Consider the following 22,637-nt stretch of genomic DNA (forward strand, 5'->3'; position numbering starts at 1 on the left):
ACTAGACTTAATCCTGTTTTTTGGGGCATAAAGGGAATCTTTCTGTAGATATTACGCCATTAGTAAAAGTCTGATACCCTTTAAAGCAGGGGTGTCCAACCTTTTAGCTTCCCTGGGCCACATTGGAAGATGAAGAGTTGGGTTTGGGCCGCACATAAAATACACTAACACTAACGATAGCTGATCATCCCAAAAAAACATAGAGAACATAGTTAACATATATATATATATATATATATATATATATATATATATATAAAGCAGCAGATAGATTAAAACGTGGCGCTCAAACACAGAATATGTGAGTAGAAATTAATAAATATCCAATATAGGAAAACACTTTCTTCATAAGATAAGGCAGCCTCCCTCCCAGATTACGGATGGTACTCCGATAATGAATAAATCAATATATACACAGATAGGAGGATGAAATGGCGCCAATATAGGTAGTGTTAGCTGGTAACAATCACCCAGACAGTCAATAATTGCTGATATGCAGAGTATGAATCTTAGCAAGCTGGTACAGTCATTATTCAACAGCTTCCAGATACTCCAACTATATACCGAAATGCAGACAGAGAAAAACAAAAGATGTAGTTGCAAAGGCACCCGTGATGTACAGTAAATAATAGGTGGCAGCGTACCAAGTAGATATAAATAAACAGCTTATCTGTGTCAGAATAATCTGAACGTAGTCTCCAAACAGCCAAGTGAGTCAGGAACCGATGTGTAAACTGCTTGTGAAGATATATTATATCTGGATCATCAACCACAGCAAATTCACTGCTTGCAAACTCCACTCAGCCGATATTTTAAAAAGAAAAGAGCCATATAGTGTAGTACTTTTAAACGATTTAATCGGCATGTATCATAATAAAATCAAACTCACAATATATATATATATTATAAAAGCTTATCTGTAATCCTGTAGTACAAGGGATACTGCTACACAGTGTGGATATCTGGACACTCCATGAAGTGAACACCGATGGACTCCATACAAAAGTACTCAAAGGGAAAACTCTCACAGACCAGGTGGGCAGCAGAGCCTTCAATATACCAGGAATAGATAGTGGGAAACAACCTCAACGCGTTTCGTCATGTAAAGACTTCATCAGGAGGAGTATTATATATATATATATATATATATATATATATATATATATATATATATATATATATCTTTTTTTCTAATCCCCCCTATACTTACCTTTCAATCGCCCTGTTCAAAAAATCCTCTCTAGTTATTATACTTTAATCACTTTTTGTATTGTTTCGATGCAATATCAATAAAGTGCATTTAAGCCAGGCATTGTATATCAGGGTGCCCTGACCAGGCCTGCGGTACCTGACATATACATCACTGTGACCCCAAATTGTGACCTGTTTTGCTAATTACACCACTATATGTTAATTAAGGGATAACAACTTATAATGGGCCAAAGAGAATAATATATAATGCCCCATTAGTATTACAAGTAGAAGTATGTAGCAGGGAGATAAGGTCCATGATGCTCCAGGACCAGGTGACTTTTATTCACTGGTCAGCGTCCCTTAAAATAATAAAAAAAATCCCCCTTAACTTACCTTTTAATCGGCTTGTTCTCCTGTCCTCTTCTCTTCTTTTCTGCAATTCTGTGCTGCTGATTGTTCTTCTCGCGCGGGTGTCTCCTCTGTGCTGCGCTCCGCAATGGATGTGGGGCGTGATGACATCACTCCTGACATTCACGGTGAGCGTCGGACGGGGGAGGAGACAAGGGAGGGAGCCGGAGTACCAGCTGACGGACCGCGTGACCGCAAGGTAAGCATTTTCTTTTCTTTTTTTTTGCAGGATTTTTTTTTATTTTATTAACAGCGCTGCCCCCTTGCCACAACCAAAACTCCTGCTGGGCCACATTTACAGGTGAGCTGGGCCGCATGCGGCCCGCGGGTTGGACAAGCCTGCTTTAAAGTTATCTGGCCTCCTCTGGTAATAGCAGTTAGGAGACATAATTCAACTCTGAAATCACTATGGAGACAGGAAAATATTAAAGCAAAAAGACAGGTACAAAAAGTTATAAATCTATTGCTCACTGGAGAGTTTACTGATTAATAAAATCAGTGACTAGGAATATGGGATAGATACAAAAATGTCAGAGTGATGTGACTGACTTCTGAATGATTTTCTCAGTAAATAGAGCAGTTGAAACATTGAAGGAAAGTTAAAACAAAAGTTTTCCCTCTCCTAAAATATACCTGTGACAGGATGGACCGCCTATGCCACCCCGTCTGTTGTTGCGAGGAACCGGCTGGGCTTACTTTGCCACCGTTCCCTTTCGTTATTTTGAATACGCCCCTCTTGCCACAGTGGGAGGGGCCTGCTGCCACCACTGAGCTCCTTCTATGGCACTCAGAACCACGTTCCTTCTGGGTCACTGAGGCTGCTAGCGTGTCCTTGCTGGTGTTCCTGGGCTGGTCCTCCTGACCTCTTACTATGGATCAGGGATGCTGTGGATGGATCCCCCCTGGCCTATAACACTAACCAGGGCTGCAGGTAGCAGGCGGGCGATGGTACTGGAAACGCTTGGGTCCAAACCGCAGACACCACCGGAGAACGGATTCGATTTTAGGGTCTAATCTGTAGATTACAGGAAACAGCAATATTGAAGATGTTTTCAAGCAGTTCTTTGAAGCAGAGTTATGTTTTATTGCTCAAGTGTCCTGACAAGGACAGTCCCACTGATTTAAGGTATCAGTGGTCAGGTCAGATGAAGTCAGAAGAATGAATACATGCTCACAGAGCACATCTTTTATACAGTTCAGAAATAGTCTATTTTTAGAAACAGGATATACTCTATTCATACAAACATAAATTTACATACATTGCAAAGCCACTAGTATTTATACTTGGCTTTTAAATTCTTAAAAACCTTGCTGCGATTTCCTGCACCTTTGAGATGCAGGAAATGGGCAGCACGTTTTAAATTAAAACCTTCCTGTCTCCAAGTTAAACCTCACACATCAAAAGATGTAATTAACACATGGCCTTTCATCAGATCGTTCGGAAATTTCTTCCCTGGTCTCAGAAATAACGATTACCTATCCCACAATATAAACAATATCAAAAAATAAGTGCAGATGCGGTTACATAAATAAGTGCCCTGCGCTATTCGCTTTAAATAAATTTTTACCAAAAGTTATTTAACAGTGATCCAGTCACACCCCTCCCCCCCCTTGTCCATGCGGCAACCAGTGTGCCATGTCCAACGATTTGGCTCCTGGTCCGCAGTATCCTAGGGTTACCGGATGTGACTCGGACAGTCCATCCGCGTTGCTGTGAGCCTTTCCCTGCTTGTGAATTATGTCAAAGTCATAAATTTGAAATGCAAGGCTCCAGCGCAACAAACGTCTATTTTCCCCTGGGGTGTGTTGTAACCACTTTAAAGGATTATGATCAGTCACCACAGTAAAATGTCGTCCATACAAATAAGGTTGTAGTTTTTTCACTGCCCAAACAATGGCCAAACATTCCTTCTCAATTGTGGCATACCCCACCTCCCGGTTTAGCAGTTTTCAGCTCAAATAGGCCACGGAGTGCTTGTGCCCATCAGGCCCTACCTGGCTAAGTACTGCTCCCAGTCCATACTGTGACGCGTCAGTTTGCACAATAAAGTCCTTGTCATAATGGGGCACCAACAGTACTGGAGCACGAACCAGGGCTTCCTTTAATGACTAAAATGCCAGCTCACAAGCGGGTGTCCAGTCAACTACTTTGGGGAGTTTCTTCTTAGTGAGATCTGTCAGGGGCTTCGCTACAGTGCTAAAGTTTGAAACAAAACGTCTGTAGTAGCCAGAGGTCCCTAAAAAGGCCAGTACTTGTTTTTGGGTTGTGGGCCGGGGCCAGTCTCGGATTGCCTCTACCTTAGCTGGTTCTGGCTTAACCCTACCTCCCCCCACACGATGACCCAGGTACTGCACCTCTGACATCCCCATTTGACACTTGTCTGCTCTGATGGTCAGACCTGCCCACTGAATTTTCTCCAACACTTGCCCTACATGTCTCAGATGGTCCTCCCAGGATGTACTGAAAATGGCAATGTCATCCAAGTACGCCTGACCAAAACTTTTACACCCTTCCAGCAGGTAATCAACCACACGCTGAAAGGTGCCGGGTGCATTCTTCATCCCAAATGGCATGGACTTAAACTCGAACAGGCCAAATGGGGTGATGAATGCCAACCGTTCCTGAGCCTCGGGGGTCAGCGGTATCTGCCAATACCCCTTGCTCAAGTCAAAGGTGGAAATATACTTTGCTCCCGCTAACTCGTCTAACAGAGCGTCAATTCAGGGCAGGGGGTAAGCATCAGACACGGTCACCTCGTTCAACCGGCGGTAGTCTACGCAAAACCGCGTTGTTTTGTCCTTCTTGGGAACCAATACGACGGAGGACGCCCATGGACTATGCGATGGCTGGATCACCCCTTGTGCAAGCATTTCTTCTACCTCCTTGTATATACTTTCCTTGGCCTCTGGTCAGACCCGATAAGCGGGTTTCCTAACTGGCCTATGCTCACCAGTGTCCACATGGTGCATCACCAAGGAAGTCCGACCGGGCTTCCTACTAAACTGGGTCGCAAAGGGCCACAGCACTGCTTCAAGCTGCTCCCTCTTTTGGGCACTCAACTGCTCATCCCAGCCTACTTCCTCTACACCACCTTCCTCTCTGACATCCGCGAGGAGGTCAGGTAGTGGGTCACTTGCAGGTTCCTCAGTTGGTAAGCAGCAAACCGCTGCTACTGACTCTACAGTCTCATGGTATGCCTTCAACATATTTATGTGGTAGGTCCGCTGCCGCCTACCGTCGCTATCAAATGACACCACATAGGTGATGTCACTCAGGCGTTTTGAGACCGTGTACGGTCCAGGCCAGGCAGCCTGGAGCTTGTTCTGGCACGTGGGCATCAGAACAAGGACCTTCTGCCCTACTTTAAACACTGTGGCACGCGCGCCCTGATCATACCAAGTCTTCTGTTTCGCCTGCGCTTTGCGCTTCACTCATGAACTGTGTCCCTTGATCGGTTAGGATCTCACTGGGAAACCCTACTCTGCTAAATACTCCTAGCAGCGCATCCGCTAACTTTTCCGCAGTTATGGAGACAGAGCTACAGCCTCTGGATACCGCGTAGCATAGTCCACCACGGTGAGGATGTATCTCTTCCCCGATCTACTGGGCACAGGCAGGGGACCTACTATGTCCACAGCCACTCGCTGAAAAGGTTCCCCAATTATTGGCAAGGACCTGAGGAGAGCACGAGCACTGGGGCGCCCAAGACACTGACACACATCACAGGACTTACAGTAGGCCCGGACGTCATCTGACATTCCAGGCCAGAAGAAGTTCTGGGTCAGGCGCTTCAGTGTTTGGTCTCTGCCCTGGTGTCCTGCCATAGGGATTTCATGGGCAACTGACATTAGTTGCGCGTGAAAGCCCCGTGGTACCACCAGTTGAGCTTGTTCCCAGCCTGGTCTATCCCCATCTACCTTCCTAGCTACGCGGTACAAAAATCCTTTACGCCAGGTCCCACTCCCTACCTCCATCGCTGGAAAGCTGCTGCCAGCCTGGCGCCTCAAGCATTTCAGTGAGGGATCAGAGAGCTGTGCTGCCCTGAACTTTTCCCTGCGGCCCTCACTATCATCTAAGTCAGGATTTGCTGCAAGGGGGTCTATGTTGGGGTGACTAGGGTCAGTCAAAGTGGGGTCAGTTACAGGAAGGTCATTGTGGTCAGCTATACTCACCGCCGGAGCTGGCATACTGGTAGGGACAGGAGCATCACCGGGCACCCCCACAAGATCAGGTCGGCACGAGACAATATCCTCTGCGTTGCTAGGGGACGTAGTCTTTCGAGAGGCAAAGGGCTGGCTGTTTCCTGAAGAAATAGCAGATGTGGTCTTTTCCTCTGGGCTGGCTGAAGTTGTGGTTGCAGGTGATGGGTGTGTTGTAGCAGCTGTGGTCTTTTCCTCTGGGCTGGGCTGTGCAGGTGTAGATCCTGAAGACTGTAGCTTAGCAGCTTGGCTCCGGGTAAGAGAGTTTAGAAATGCGGTCACAATGCCACCCCCAACATCATTGCCCAAAATCACATCAGTTGGGAGGCCATCCATAACAGCAACATCTCGCAACTCCTGGCCATTACCCCAGTCCAGAAACACCCTCGCTATAGGCACTTCTTTTTCAAATCCATCTGCCACAGTAAATCTGGTACTGCGATTCTGCAGTATTGCAGCAGGATCAATAAGATGGGGACTCACAACAGTAATTGAGGCCCCTGAGTCTCTCAGTCCTTCACCCTGCAGGGGTCCCACTTGGACCGGCTGCAGGTTCCTCCACATATTTTTAGGGGGTCTTTTGGACACACAGGTGACTCTCTCCGCTGAGTCACCTTCAAACATGTCACACTCCTCTGGGCTGACAGGGGTGGAAACAGTCTCTAGTGGCTCACATTCACCAGTTAAGCAAATTAGCCGGGCCCCAGGACTCGGATTAGGGGCACGAGGCTGGGGTGCTGGGGCTGTGGGACAGTCCATCCTTAAATTACCGATTTTCCCGCAGTTGTAGCACTTCTTCTACAGCCTGGGCTCCGGTGGTCTCTGATACCTCCCAGGGACAGGACGGGGCGGTGGCTGGCGAATGGTACCCGAAGGGTTAGGTACTTGCTTTTGGGGGTGAGTAGTAGAGGGGTGTCCCCCTGATTGTACAGTCCTTTGGGGTTGGCTGTTAACCTTGCGCTTCTGCCAGTGTGGCCTCACTGCCACATATTGATCCGCTAGCTGTGCGGCTGTTTCCAGGGTGCCTGGCTGTTTCCGGTCCAGCACCCATTCTTTCACCTCCGGTGAGCACCGTCGATGAAACTGCTCTTGGCACATCAAGTCTATTACCTCATCCACGGTCTGGGCACCTGCCCCGCGCACCCACTTCCTGGCAAACTCCCGCAGCAGGTTGGCAAACTCCCGCAGCAGGTTGGCAAACTCCTCATGAGTGGCGTGGAAGTCCTTTGTAAAGTCCCGGAACTTTAAACGATAGGTCTCTGGGGTAATAGTGCACCGTTTAAGGAGTGCCCTTTTCACTACATCATAGTCCGCACAGTCCTCTGTGGGCACCCCACGGTAGGCCTCCACTGCACGTCCCTGCAGTGTGGGCACCAGATGCTTAACCCGTTCCTCTCTGGGTACAGCGTGTAGCCTGCAGGTCCTTTCAAATACCTGCAGGTGCTCATCAATATTCCCAACACAGTCCTCAAATTTAGGGCAAGGTAAAGATAACAGTCCTGATCCTCTAGGGGGCGCCTCCTCCCTGGGCTGTAAGGCTGGTGCCCTTCCCTCTTGGCGCCATGCCTCGATGACCTGTGCCCGCTCAGCTGCAGATGTGTTGTCCCCTAAGGCCGCCAGCTGGATCCTTAGCCCAGCAGCCCTGCGCTCATCATAGGATAGAGTGGCTGGTTGTACGAGTGAAGTTTGCTGGGTAGAGGTCTCTGCAGGCTGTTGATCAGGGTTTTCTTCTGTCTGGACGTCCGGGGTACCATGCTGTTGGTGCCATTTCCTCAGCGCCTCTCTCATCTCCGCCCTGTTTGGCGAATGGTTGATGTCAATGCCCTTGGCACTGCACAAAGTCTCGAGATCCGCCCTGGACACGTTGCTGTAATCAGACATCCTGTGCGTTCTCCTGGCTGCAGTTACTCCTCTCTGAATAACTCGGCTCTCCCGAATTTGTTCACGAAAAGCCACCTGCGGTTATCCCACTGCTGCCACCAGAAATCTGTGACAGGATGGACCGCCTATGCCACCCCGTCTGTTGTTGCGAGGAACCGGCTGGGCTTACTTTGCCACCGTTCCCTTTCGTTATTTTGAATACGCCCCTCTTGCCACAGTGGGAGGGGCCTGCTGCCACCACTGAGCTCCTTCTATGGCACTCAGAACCACGTTCCTTCTGGGTCACTGAGGCTGCTAGCGTGTCCTTGCTGGTGTTCCTGGGCTTTTCCTCCTGACCTCTTACTATGGATCAGGGATGCTGTGGATGGATCCCCCCTGGCCTATAACACTAACCAGGGCTGCAGGTAGCAGGCGGGCGATGGTACTGGAAACGCTTGGGTCCAAACCGCAGACACCACCGGAGAACGGATTAGATTTTAGGGTCTAATCTGTAGATCACAGGAAACAGCAATATTGAAGATGTTTTCAAGCAGTTCTTTGAAGCAGAGTGATGTTTTATTGCTCAAGTGTCCTGACAAGGACAGTCCCACTGATTTAAGGTATCAGTGGTCAGGTCAGATGAAGTCAGAAGAATGAATACATGCTCACAGAGCACATCTTTTATACAGTTCAGAAATAGTCTATTTTTAGAAACAGGATATACTCTATTCATACAAACATAAATTTACATACATTGCAAAGCCACTAGTATTTATACTTGGTTTTAAATTCTTAAAAACCTTGCTGCGATTTCCTGCACCTTTGAGATGCAGGAAATGGGCAGCACGTTTTAAATTAAAACCTTCCTGTCTCCAAGTTAAACCTCACACATCAAAAGATATAATTAACACATGGCCTTTCATCAGATCGTTCGGAATTCATATTCGCACAACAAAAGGGACATACAACAAGCTAGTTTCCCAAGCCACAATACACCAAAATCTTGGTAAACACAGGCTCATTGTGTCAGATATATGCATCAGAAATAGGCAATTCCTACAGCAAAGTTAGACAAAAGTCAAATTTCTTCCCTGGTCTCAGAAATAACGATTACCTATCCTACAATATAAACAATATCAAAAAATAAGTGCAGATGCGATTACATAAATAAGTGCCCTGCGCTATTCGCTTTAAATAAATTTTTAACAAAAGTTATTTAACAGTGATCCAGTCACAATACCAAACATTTTTTTCTATTTCAGTTTCATACTAAATAGAAGCTTTTTTAACTATATGGCCAACTGTTTTAAACAAACACCAACAAAACAACGGTGTAAACAAGTCTATGAGGATTTTGTTTTTATCAACAAAAGGTTTGATATTCGTCATTCTGTGCTGCCTCTAAACTTTGGAACTTCTTACCTGTCTCACTTGACTCTTTATTGACCTTCAGTCTTTCAAACGCTCACTCAAAACTCACATTTTCATGCTCACCTATCCTACCACCTCCTAACCATTTTATCCAATGCCTCATCTTTCTCGCCTGTCTTCTCCATCTTCTTTAAGTTGGTCTTACTATCTCTCACCACCCTTCCCTCTAGAATGTAAGCTCTCATGGGCAGGGTCCTCTTTACCTATTGTCCCACGTCTGTCTGTCTGAGTCCCTCGTTCGTCTTGTCACGTCTTTTGCTGCGCTCTGTGTGAGTCCCCCTAGCATTACTCATGCTCATCTGTGCTACTTATATGTATTACCTCATCTATTTGTTACTTGCTTCTGTATCCGGCAGTACGGAATCTGTGGAGCCTTTTAAATAAATAAATAATAATAATACTAATTCTGTTTTCCAGAGAGATTGCAAAAGTGGGTTCACATTCCAAGGTTAATGGGAAAAGAAGACCTCAACCTGCAATAAGCAGGGTTATGTGAATGTAGGAGGCTTAGGGGCGTATTCAATTGTTAGCGTTAACGCTAACAAACGAGCGCTCAAAAAATCTTACCGTTAATACGGTAATTACTCGCGGAATTTCAGCTCGCAGCCCCCTGAGCGGCGAGCTGAAATTCCGCGAGTAAACTACCGTATTAACGCTTTTCGCGCGCAATATTACCGTATAAACGTTAATATTTTTTGAGCGCTCGTTTTTCAGCGTTAACGCTGACAATTGAATACCCCCCTTAGTATGCTGGTTATATGGAAGGTAGGGAATTGGCTAATTAGGTAAGATTGTTGTATCAGGTTTTATAATGTTACATTTACTGAAACTCGTCCAAACAAGTCATGATATGGAAGAGGCTTGAAGGTGACCCCCAGTATGGCTGCACTTTAGGGACCCCAGAAAATATATTTTAGTGTTTGCCATTATAGTCTAGTGGTGGGTGGTAAGAAGATCTTATTTGGTAGTTATTTAATCTTTATATAAGCATTTTTATTACTTTTTGAAGCCTTAAGCACTATTACAAAAAGGTTGGCTCATTGACCCAGATGCTCTAAATTCTCTTATTGAAATCTGGTGAGCTGTTTCCCTTCTGGTGATACCAAAGGGGCAGTGAACATATCTGCACAGGTTCCAGGAGTGCATGAATGTCCTGAGAGGCAGACCCCCCTGGATAGCCATCCATGCAATGTCTTTGTGTCTATTAGTCAGCCTCTTAGAGGCCACATTCTCTCAGATGTGTTTGGCTGTAGCAACAGGGAGTCCTGGAACATACTCCATAATGTCTTTTACTCTGATGAGCTTGTGGATAGTTTTTGGCTTCCACAAGTCTGGCTTAAGTAGCTCCAGATGGTGCTCCCTCACAAATTGTCCAACATCCAGGTAAAACCAAGGTGTAGTCCAGTCGTAAGGGAAGGAGCTGTCCCATTTGTCCCAACCAAGGGTCCTCCAAAGAGGCCGGATGAAGAAGTGAGACATGGACTTCCCAGCAGAGCAAATGTTCTTTTCTATGAGAGTCCTGCGGATTCAGTTACAAACAAAGAAGGCCCGCAGCATGGTGGGGATATCAGGGATCCCTTTCCCACCTTTGAGGGGCTCCTTGTACATAACTGACCGCTTCACTCTGTCCATTTTGGAGCCCCAGATGAAGTGGAAGACTGTCCTCGCGGTGGTCTTGCAGACGGCAGCAAGAGGTGGCCAAGCATGGGCCATGTACTGCAGAATGGGATGAATCTCGTTGCGCAGCACCGGTACTTTACCTTTGATGGTGAGGTCTCTGAGGCTCCACAGTCCAATCTTTTGCCTGACTGTCACCAGTCTCTCTTCCCAACACTTCAGGGCAGCCTCCTCTCCACCAAACCAAACTCCAAGGATCTTGATGAAGTCCGGCTTGATTGTGAAGGGGAATGGAGCGGGGGATGACAGGTGCCACTGTCTGAACAGCATCGCCTCTGACTTCCCGCTGTTGACCTTAACAGGTATTTAATGTATTTAAACTCTCATTGACACTAAGAGGATTTGCTCTAAAATAAAGTCTGCTTAACTCCTGTTTAGGTAGTGTTTAAATGTTACTTAAAACTTAGAGAGACCTTAAGGATAAGAGGATGCAAATGATATTCAAATAGGAGAGAGAGAGAACATGCAGTGGAGTGACACTGTGATGTCTTGTTCAGAGGGGACCTGTCAGCCCCTAAGATCAGGATGTATTTACTCATACTTGCCAACTCTTGCTTAATTACGCAAATATCGTGCCATCTTAGTCCCTCCCACTGCTGTAATTGCCCAGAATTGTGCCAACCATTTTGGGGGGCGGTGCCAAAATTATGCGATTTGTCAAGCCCCGCCCTCACAAACCCTCCTTCCCCCAGATCTCCCTGAAGCTAACGAGGAAAGCTGCTTCTGTTTTGGATTAATAATGGGAAAACAGTGTTATCTTCACCTGACTACAACCAGCATAGGCAATTTTCAGTATTTCCATAAATTGTTTGATTAATGTCAATGACAATACATTTAAAATGAGATATCCACCCAAAACACATATTTTGATTGTAAATTTATCTCCAGCAAGTTTTAGAATGGCATGATACCAACATGCCCACAAAGAAAAATATATGGAAAATTAGAATATACGTAATTTCAAATGATCATGTAATAGTTATTGTCTACAATCATATATTTATTATTATTATTACTACTAAAATGAATTCGATTTTTCCTGCATCTATTTAAAATCAACATAAAATTTATTACCAAGAATACAGAAAAGGACACACAAGGGATGCTATGTATTCAGGAAGTCGAAATTGAAACTACGAATGGATAAAACTGACAGCAGTGTACATATATATATATATATATATATATATATATATATATATATATATATATATATATTTATGCTCATGCAAAGTTGACATTAGAGCTTTTTTATTTTGTGGTTGTTATTTTCTTTTATTTAAACATTTACAAATAGCCCCAGCCCCAAACTGTATACGAAGGCGTCAGTGTAAAGTGTCTCTGCATGTTGGGAAAGGCACATGGACTATTACAGGGCAAACACAATTACCTATCAGGCTCTGCGCTCACTTGCTAACCATGACTGTGACTAGACATAAGGGCGATACAGGGTTAATAATCCATATAGGGAACTGCAGATCACGTGTCTAGTCCGTATCCCTCCAATATGAAAAAAGAACTTTCCTACCCACCACTCGATCGTCTCCGGAAATGACGATGGGAAAATTGTAGGAAGTGATAGCTTACAACCTGCAGGCGACCATTCTTACATCAGCCGCATTCCTGCACTATTTCCTGCTTTACTATCTGTGTTCTGCTGGGTTAAACTGGGATTTTGCCAGTGCGATTCAGAGGCGATACCAGTTGCTGCGGTTAGGTGGCGCTGTCTCGCTTTGTTCGTCCTTCAATTGACCTCGCTAGGGTCAAGTGAAGGACTGAGTCGGCTGTTGCAAAATATTTGGTCCCCGTTTTTCCTGGTATCGCGAATTGATGTAAAACGCTCTATTTCAGGTTTATTTCTATGTGTGCTGGTCATAGGGGTCTATTTGTGAATAGGGCTTAATGTTTAAATAAGATCATACTTTTAAACACTGTCAGAGATATGGATAGGACCAGGCTTGGGCTTTGGATGTCCCATCCAATCGTTGGCTTTGTGCTTGTGGTGTATTGTGCTTAAGCGCTAAACGCAAAATAAAGGTAGAAGCCCTTGAAGCAGGAAAATTCCAATAATGTTTCATTTGATTATATCGAAGTTCTTTGCATGTTAAACACTTATTTTAAAAAAACCATAACCAAACACAGCCCAGACAATAAGAATTGCAGGATTGCATTTAACATGCAGACAAAAAAGTAATTTGATTGCACAGTTTTGATGAGGCTGAAGTTAGCTTCTTATTCGTTTCTATTCTAATTCATGCTCCAGCATCTTATTCAGAACATCTTATTTTGAAAGGATTAAATCAATTTGGATCACTGATTTCACATCAAATTAACACTACAGGGTTGTCCCTTACACAAAATGCATTAGTATTTTGCCTGGCCCAACGCTGTTTTGGGCATGCAATCAGTGGGCAAAGTGGGATCAGTCCCATCAGTTTTGTCAGTGTGAAACAGGGACTTTCTCTGGATCTTAGGGACAGTTGGCAACGATGGGTAAAAGGTTTTAATAGGATTGAGCCTAGGCTAAGTATTATTTCCAAACCCTAATGAGTGTGTTTAACATCAGATTTTATTTAAAATTTTAAACCGGCACCCATCATCATCATCATCATCATTTATTTATATAGCGCCACTAATTCCGCAGCGCTGTACAGAGAACTCATTCACATCAGTCCCTGCCCCATTGGAGCTTACACCCATGGGGAGGAAGCTAAAACATATGCCTCAAAAATATACACAGCTTTTTGCCTCTATTGACTGAGCAAAATTCTTGTCACATGGATGTCCAAGATTATTGTTTTAGAATTATGGGTGCCTTATTTATGCCACTGTGACAAGCGGTCCTTGTTCTGCCTCTAGAAACCCTGGAGATCACTTATGGAAACTGCTGTTCAAAATAGATACTGAAAGATTGTTAATACTACAATTTGCAAGTGTAATTCAAACCATTATTTCGGGTGTGTAACTAAATCCCTCGTTGATACATGAGAAATGTGTGCCTAATCCTTACCAAAAATTCTGTATCCCTTTACCTCACTTTGTAACCTACCCAATTATGTCAGTTAAAAGATGTTATTAAAATGCCCCGCTGACAAAGTTCATTTATAGTTAATATTGATATTTGTTTATTGAACATTTGTGCTCATTTACAATGTGCATATTAAAAAGTTAAAAAAAAGATGCCCATAGCAACATCAGATTGGCAAACTGATTTTTCCAGCACAGATTACGAAGTTAAAATCAAACCTCTTATTTGTTATTACTATTATTAATATTTGTTTGTACAATTACATATGCAGTCATTTCCTTAAATGCTTTACTCTTTGTTGCATTGAATACAGAGGCCAAGTTTACCTACATCATACTTACCTACTTTCTGGACATGATAATGCAGTTGAGGGGGGCCTACTCTCCCATGAGTCCAGGATAACTCCCTGAAATTAGCGAGTCCCCTAGACATTCTGGGAGAGTAGGCAAGTAAAAAAAACAATGATGGTATTAACCCAGATCTCTGCGTTAAGCATCTCACAATTATGCTCTTCCCATTTAATTTTGTGTGGGTTTTTTTTATTTGCATTCAGCAAAACTGAGCATTTATGGAGGGTTGAAGTAAGCACGGTGGCTTAGTTGTTAGCACGTCTGCCTCACAGCACTGGGGTCATGATTTCGATTCCCGACCATGGCCTTATCTGTGTGGAGTTTGTATGTTCTCCCTGTGTTTGCGTGGGCTTCCGCGGAGTGCTCCAATTTCCTCCCACACTCCAAAAACATACTAGTAGGTTAATTGGCTTGTATCAAATTGACCCTAGTCTGTGTGTGTGTGTTAGGGAATTTAGACTGTAAGCTCCAATAGGGCTGGGACGATGTGAGTGAGTTCTCTGTACAGCTCTGTGGAATTAGTGACGCTATATAAATAAATGATGATGATTTATGGAGGGTTGAAGTAAGCCCTCTGGATTAATGGCAGCCATGGCTGACTCTTTCTTATTGGGTGGATGAGACTGCTCGAGTTAGGACCTTTAGATGTAAGTTAAAAATGTTTGATGTGAAAGTAATGGTGAATCTGCCTTAATAGAAAAACCATGCATGGTCTGGAATCCGGAAAAAGACAGTTAAAAACTAAACTTTAGCCTTACATCTGCATAATTTGCATCTATTTGGGAGCAGATGCCATGAGGGAAGGCTGGTTAACCCACAGGGGGACCAACAGGGAAGGGTCTGATGCTATATTATATATCCTATAGCAGTGTGTCCAATTTAAGATGGATAAGCAAATTTAGTGTGTGTGGGCTGGGAGAGGCCTCAACAATGAGGACAGCCAGAGGTGAACATTAAGAGGAGTAGTAGACGGGGTCACCAATTCAATATTGGCCCACACTCTAGTAATCAGAGGAAGGTGCCATTGAACACGGAGAAACCCAGTCCTGCATTTGCTGAACGTTGTGAAATATGGGCCTGAAGGTAAGATTTTCTCCTAGACCAATCACTTTTTTTGGGAGGAGAGAAAAGATTATTGAATGGACTATTATGGACAACATTTGAAAAAGATACATCAGCCTAGGGAGTTTTCTTTTTCATTTTGATAAAGGAAACGCATTCAATCCAAGAAATTTAGCATTTTGTTCTAAGAGTTCAGGTGCCTTTTAATGTAGGCTTGCAAGGCAGGATAGCCTGGTAGAGAGAACTGACGTCTTTAGATACTTAATCTTGCTAGTTTGCTATTTCAAGGAGAAATTGAGTTGTAAGATCCTACCTGGTGTCATTCTTGTTATGAAATGGAAAGGAGGTGCTCCAGATCCCCTGGCCAGCGATGGAAGGATTGCACTATGCGACAGCAACACCTGTAAGGAATTTTCCATGGAAACTGTAATTTGGGAGCACAACATGGTAAAATGTCTTCTCAGTGTCTAATATTAAGGACAACGTTTTGCGTTTGTTAATGTAATGAATCACCTTGATGGCAGAGAACAAAACCAACCAATCTGGTGACTTAAATTTAGGCAAAAAGGGTCCACATTTAGTAATGAAGTGGGATAATAATTGACTCAGAAGAAGAGATCTTTGCTTGGGGATCACAGTTATTTTGATTCTAGTTGTAGCAGCATCAATAGAGCTTCCTTCCATAATTGGGTTAAACAACTAAGTTTGGGGGGTGGATGTGGGTGAGGAAACCTTAACATTATTTGTAAGAGAAAATGAGCAAGTCAGAGGGCTGAGGCCAATTTCATCAAGCAGAGAGTAGAAAGTGCCTCTTCTTCATTAATAAGAAAGTTTAGTGAGGATGCAATCTCAAGGCCTGTTTTGGTAATACTGAATGATTGCAGGTAATTGTCAAGAACATTATCAATATTAGGTTTAGCATTGCCAGGGAGTTAACACCGTACTGGCCAGAATAAAAGTCCTGAAATAACCTTTTTTATATCCACCTTCCAAATTTTTAATATGGGATATGGCATTCTGGGTTTGCCTTGCCACTTTTTTCACAAAAAATGGTTTTGTAGCCTTTTAAGAGATTTGACCGCTTTTTTAAGACAAGAGTGCTTTGACAAGAGTGCCCCACAATGATGACAGTGCGGTCTGGTGTTAGGATATGAGAGAGATTGAATTTATTGTTTAAAATTTGTTATATGAATATTGCTCTAAATTGCTAAGTTCACACTTTTATTTACACTAATAAAAACTCTAACCTTGCTTGATTTATTAGGCTCTTTTTTCCTCTGCAGTACTCCCCCCTCCATTATGCTATATCATTTTAATGCTGATGTGGCAGTGCAAGAGATTCCTCTCCACTGCAGGAGCAGATGATCCAATTTATTAATCACAATCAAAACAAGCAGGCACCCACCCTATACTAGCACCCTGGACACATACATTCTAAATTTGCAATCACATCTCTTGTCTTTCTAGTGCCAGATGTGCTAAGTTCCCTCTGCTTCATGTGCTTCCCAGATCAAAGACCATATTGAGAGATTCATAAAGAGATATTCACAGAAGGCCTCAGATAGTTCCACATAAGTAGAATAGTTGAGGCAGGACTGCATTTTAGATAAATTGAAAAGGTCACTTTATATATTTATTGTTGAAGCTTAGACCCACATAGTAACCTTGATACCTCAGGTTCTTTGGATCACACAGGCAAAGAGAAGTGGAAGATTTAACCGGGCCAAGCTGTACAACGCTTAGGTCGAGTTACATTTAGAAAAGTGGTCTTGATGCAGTTTCCAAGGCAACTGCAAGAGCATACACAAGTACGCTGAAAGTAGATCATTTCCCCAGCCCAGCTGGTAATGGCGAATGCAGTGGACCAATATTAAGCAATCTTTCCATAAGCTGTAAGCCCTATGTATTGTACCCGGGCCAAATTGTTATAATGTCCAGGCCTAGTTATTGTTTTGTGGTGCTGATGCAGTTCCTATAGCAACCCCAAAAGTGCTGCTTCTCGGCCTTTTGGCTAAGATCAAGTGCAGTTGTGGCAGAGCTGCACTTGGTCCTCTGGCCAGGGGCTGGGTAGGCCGCTTTGAAAGCCTGGGACAAATGTGCCTCCGGGAGTGGCAACCCCGGGGTGCCATAAATCACGGACTAGAAGGCCTTGAAACAGATATGTGATTTTGTTGGCACCCACGCACTTTGAGCACTTTCTTAAAAGCACTCGCTACATTCTTTGCCCTGGCCTTTTGGCTGGGCAAGAAATTTTTTACAATCAGCTCAGCCATTAGGCTGGGGCCGTATTCACTCGGCACTATTTATTTTTCTCCACGTTTGTCACTTTCAATTTTATGTTTTCACGTTTCCGGATTTTTTTAGGTGCGGGTAGGCCCTTTTGGGCTCCTGTCCCCGGAAAATCTAGGGGGGCTGTGCGGCCCTGAGACTCCGGTCCCCCTGAAGACCCTCGGAGGTCCTCCCCTTAGGGGGTGGACTAGTTGTTGAGCCCTGGGTGAAGCCTCGGTGGATCCCAGGGGCTAAAGGGACCCCCCCCTAGCCTTGCGGCAAAGAAGATCTGAAGACCCTTGCCCCCTAAGGGACCTTTTGGTTCCAGGGGTCGGGGACCAGGGCCCTTTCTTTTTAAAGGGAGGGCCATGTTCCGCATCCCTTAGTGCGCTTTTTTATGGTTTTGCACCTTTTTTGGGCACTTTTGGATTTTGATTGCACGTTCCCAGGCTTTCAATAAAAAAAACAAAAACAAACTCCAAAAGTGGTACAGCAGTATGCTGAAAGTGATATGGGCGCGTCAGTTTTGATTTCCTATTGTGAGCTAGCTACGCCCTCCGTGACAGCAGGCCAGGTCACCGTTGAAACACAGGCCTCAGTATAACAGGCACGATGACACAGACTGCATTGCAACATGTAGTTGACTAACTCCGCTGATAGAGATACCATGTGGGAACCAGAGTTTATAAAGGAGGGTGGCCATTTTTGCAGCTAGGACCCAGAAGAAGGGAAATTGCGCATCTCCAGGGAGGGGGTGCATGGTGGATTCTGCGAGGCCACCAGGGGTACCCAAGAAGAAATCCACAGATGGCTGGGTGCGTGGCACGAGAGGCCGTCATATGTACTAAAAGGGAAGAGAGCACCAACAGTGAAAGCCCCTGTGTAAAGAAAAAAAAAAAAAAAATTCAAGAGGAATAAGTATCCTGAAAGAGATTTCCTGCTCAGATACTAGAGTGGGCTAAGCATATATAATCCCGTCATTGTGTACATGAGTTAGGTAGTGCACCTCCTCCTCTAGCTCTGGCTAGCTTGTGGGCATGTTTGTAAATAACCAGAGGGTCCCCACATATGCAAGTTTTCAGCAATGGTCGCTTTAAGGCATTGGGACGAAGGAATGGTAACTTAGGGTGCAGTGAACATAGATATCTCAATGATTTGGACACCAGCCCTTCTCTATAAAAAAAAAATACATTCTTTATTTACACTCCTCTTCACTCCAGCACAATACTTGCGTTGCAAACAACACTAAAATAAATATGTACAGCTCCTTTCTTTAATCCATTAGCAAGAATATGGTTGCATCACATACAATTCTCCATCTGGAGACAAAACTGACACAGGCCATCTTACTTTTTCTCTCAGGATCACAATTAATCACCCTTCCTTTGCTGGGCCTTATCCCTTGGGATACATTCTTGCTGTACTTGACTTGGCTTTGACACCTTCACCATCAGGACCACTCTCGCTATTGTCCTCTTGCAGCCTCTTCACTCACGCCTTGGGTTATAATACCCGCTCTGGTATTCTGTCTGCCACTATTGGTCACTTTGAATAATGTTACACTGTGTTTTGCAGCAATTCCCCTAGGATAGGCTCGGTTAACCTGTGGCACTCCAGGTGTTGTGAAACTACAAGTCCCAGCATACCCTTCCAGCAATAAGCTGCTATATAATGGCAAATCATGCAGAGTGATGAAGGAAGGTCCCTGGATATTAGGGATTACATTCTGTGCAGCAGCAGGAGGAGAGCCCTCTTGGAAAGTACCCTCATACTGTGAGGGTGATTCACTGCATTAAGGCAGAGTGGCTATTGTAGAAAAAAGTCCCTGAATGCAGGCGATTCCCATATTGGGATGATAGAAGAAGAGTTCAAGAGCCTCTGACACATGCCATCTATGTACTCTGGCTGTTTGTTGTGGAACTACTGTACCCAGAACAACAGGCATGTGAACTGACAGAATTGTATTTCTGCTAAGTATGTGTTGTCGTTATGGAGTGAAATTTTATTGCATCAATTATTATTATGTGCTGGTGAAGAAGGCGATTTCAATAAAGTTTTTCTGCATTTGAACTGAGATGGCTTGGCACCCAATATTTCTTTAGGTTACAATGCACCACCAGTAGTGTCTCATCTACGCCACAATTGTGTTTAAACACTTGAGTATTCAGGGAACCCTCCAGTCACAGGTGCCGCACCCACACCATAGCCAGAGCAGAAGATGAGGGTAACAGCGAATGGGGTAGTACATGGCACCCCCAGCAAGTGATCAGCGAGTGTGTCACACTAGAGTCTGGAAAAGCTGTATATTATCCATGGCAAAGTTATAGATCGTACCTGGCCAAGTAGTTTCCAAAGATTATTGTGCTAAGGCAGTTGCAGATCCAATAATGCTTTTGGGTTACCCTGATCTCAACTCCCCAGACAAGTAGTTGCACCACTCTGGCCAAGTTATTTAGCAAGAAATTCCTGGCTAAGATATTATGTTTTACAGTAATATGTTCTCCAGTCAAGTTGTAGATTCTGCTGCCGTCTTTTGAAAGTCCCAGCTGTTCAGCCAAAGGCTCTCTACCACTTTGGTAGGGACCTGAATCCCAGTCTTCTGCTCCTGTAAGCGCACAAGGCAGATAGATGCTCAAGCTACTCCTGATGGAGTACATTCTGCATGATATATGACTCAAACGGAGAGTTGTGAGGATAAAGCAGCAGACTGAGGAGATGTTAAAGAGGGAGTGTTGCCCAAACCAAGCTTCTTGTGTATGTGCCATGTCATTTTTATTTTAATGAAAACTTATATAAAAACACATGCTATTGTCATTTTTATATGTTCATGGAACGCCAGGTATTCTTATAATTTAGAGTAGGGGTATATTTATTGTGCCTTAATTATATAAAATATCTGACACAGATATGTTTTACTTACAAAAGATACTTATCAAGTTGCTTAAAGTGATACATTTATGTGGAGCATTTAAAGAGACACACATTCATTAAAGGTTACATTAACTGGGTAAAAAAAAAAAACCCAACGACCCCATGAGAAAAAAATGACATTTATTTTTTTAACCTAAATCTGGGTGACTGGTTATAAGACACATGGAAATTACCATTTTTTTTTCTTGGTTTATTTTTTCAGAATGCTATTAATATAATTCTGCAGAGTTTGCACAGTATCATGTGACTACTGTGGGAACGACAGTCAGCTGACCCTTTGTGATAGCCGGGATTCTTTGGAAAGCCCCTCTGAACCAAATCTGCTGTTTACTGAAAAATCCTCAACATCCTTCCCCCAATCTGCCATCATATGACAAGTATGCTTAATTATTTAATAAAAAATAGTTCCCAGAAATGAACGGCTAAGACATAGCAAATATGCTAAGACATAAACCACTGGGAAAGAATGACATCACTAACTGAAGTTGTCATTGTAAGACACCAGAGGATTTTAATGATTTGTGTCACCTAAATCAACCAGCAGTGTAATTTTACAAACCATAGCATTCATAATAGATTATAATCTCTAATAGAAACACTGATAGCAAGGAAATTATTTTTTAGAATGTTTGACTAGGATGACCATAGCACAACATTGTATTTCCTCACATCTTATGACAGAGATCTGGGGCAGCAAGGTGGCTAAGTGGTTAGCACTTCTGCCTCACAGCACTGGGGTAATGAGTTCAATTCCTGACCATGGCCTTATCTGTCTGGAGTTTGTATGTTCTCCCTGTGTTTGCGTGGGTTTCCTCCGGGTGCTCCGGTTTCCTCCCACACTCCAAAAAAACCATACTAGTACGTTAATTGGCAGCCATTAAAAATTGACCCTAGTCTGTCTCTCCCTCTCTCTCTGTCTGTCTGTTTGTAACATAGTAACATAGTTGATGAGGTTGAAAAAAAGACACCCTATTTTGGATCTCCTGCGATCCTGCACTTATATTTGAAATTAATCCAGAGTAAGCAACCGCCAATCTGTTTCAATTGTGAAAATCCCCCCAGACTCAATATTGCAGTCCTATTTTTACTCTATATCCACTAGTATCCTTCATTTTAAATTAACGGTCGTATCCCTGGATACACCTTTCCGCTAAAAATTTGTCTAACCCTTTCTTAAACATATCTATTGAATCTGCCATCACAACCTTCCCTGGCAATGAATTCCATATCTTGACTGCCCTTACTGTAAAGAACCCCTTCCTTTGCTGGTTGTGAAATTTCCTCTCCTCTAACCTTAGGGGATGACCACGTGTCCTGTGTATGGTCCTTGGGGTAAAAAGTTCCCATGAAAGCTCTCTGTATTGACCCCTAATGTATTTGTACATAGTAATCATATCTCCCCTTAGACGCCTCTTTTCTAAAGTAAACATGCCTAAACTGGCTAACCTTTCCTCATAACTTAATGACTCCATACCCTTTATCAATTTTGTCGCCCTTCTCTGAACCCTTTCTAGTTCCAAATAATCTTTTTTATAGAGTGGTGCCCAGAACTGTACTGCATATTCAAGATGAGGTCTTACCAACGATTTATACAGTGGCACAATTACACTGTCTTCCCTTGCATCTATGCCCCTTTTTTATGCATGCCAATACTTTGTTTGCCCTTGCAGCTGCTGCTTGACATTGAGCACTATTGCTAAGTCTACTGTCTACAAGCACTCCCAAATCCTTTTCCATTATAGATTCTCCTAAAATAATTCCATTTAATTTATAGATTGCGTTCTTGTTTTTGATCCCTGAATGCATAACCTTACATTTATCTGTGTTAAACCTCATATTCCATTTGGCCGCCCAATCCTCCAGTTTATTTAAGTCCCTCTGTAGAGAAGCTACATCTTGCTCCGATTTTATTACCTTACAGAGTTTAGTGTTATCTGCAAAAATATCTGTTTTTTGTATGTTAGAGAATTTAGACTGTAAGCTCTAATGGGGCAAGGACTGATGTGAATGAGTTCTATGTACAGCGCTGCGGAATCGGTAGCGCTATATAAATAAATGGTGATGATGACAGAGATGACTCAATTCATTAATTTATCACATACCAATAATAATGTATTGTAATAAATCAAACCCAGATAAATGTTTTACAGTTAAAACAGTTCATGTACACTCCTTTAGACATGTTGTCAACTTATTTTAAGGCATATTAACTAATTTATGGATATCTA

General features: G+C 43.5%; 1 protein-coding gene across 3 annotated transcripts in view; it reads right to left on the reverse strand.

Annotated features, from left to right (window-relative positions):
- Window positions 1–22,637, reverse strand: part of LOC142147073 (mpv17-like protein 2) — a 39,205-nt gene that overhangs the window by 13,306 nt on the left and 3,262 nt on the right. The window contains exon 1 of one of the 3 annotated variants that reach the window (XM_075204690.1): window positions 12,299–12,433. The exons of 1 other annotated variant lie outside the window; for it this stretch is intronic. The gene's annotated coding sequence lies outside the window, so the exon portion shown is untranslated. Of the gene's footprint in view, window positions 1–12,298; window positions 12,434–22,637 lie in introns of those variants that run through there. One more of the 3 variants, XM_075204689.1, reaches the window with a different exon arrangement.

The sequence above is a fragment of the Mixophyes fleayi genome, chromosome 1 (genome assembly GCF_038048845.1).
Source record: "Mixophyes fleayi isolate aMixFle1 chromosome 1, aMixFle1.hap1, whole genome shotgun sequence".
NCBI classification, from domain to species: Eukaryota; Metazoa; Chordata; class Amphibia; order Anura; family Limnodynastidae; genus Mixophyes; species Mixophyes fleayi.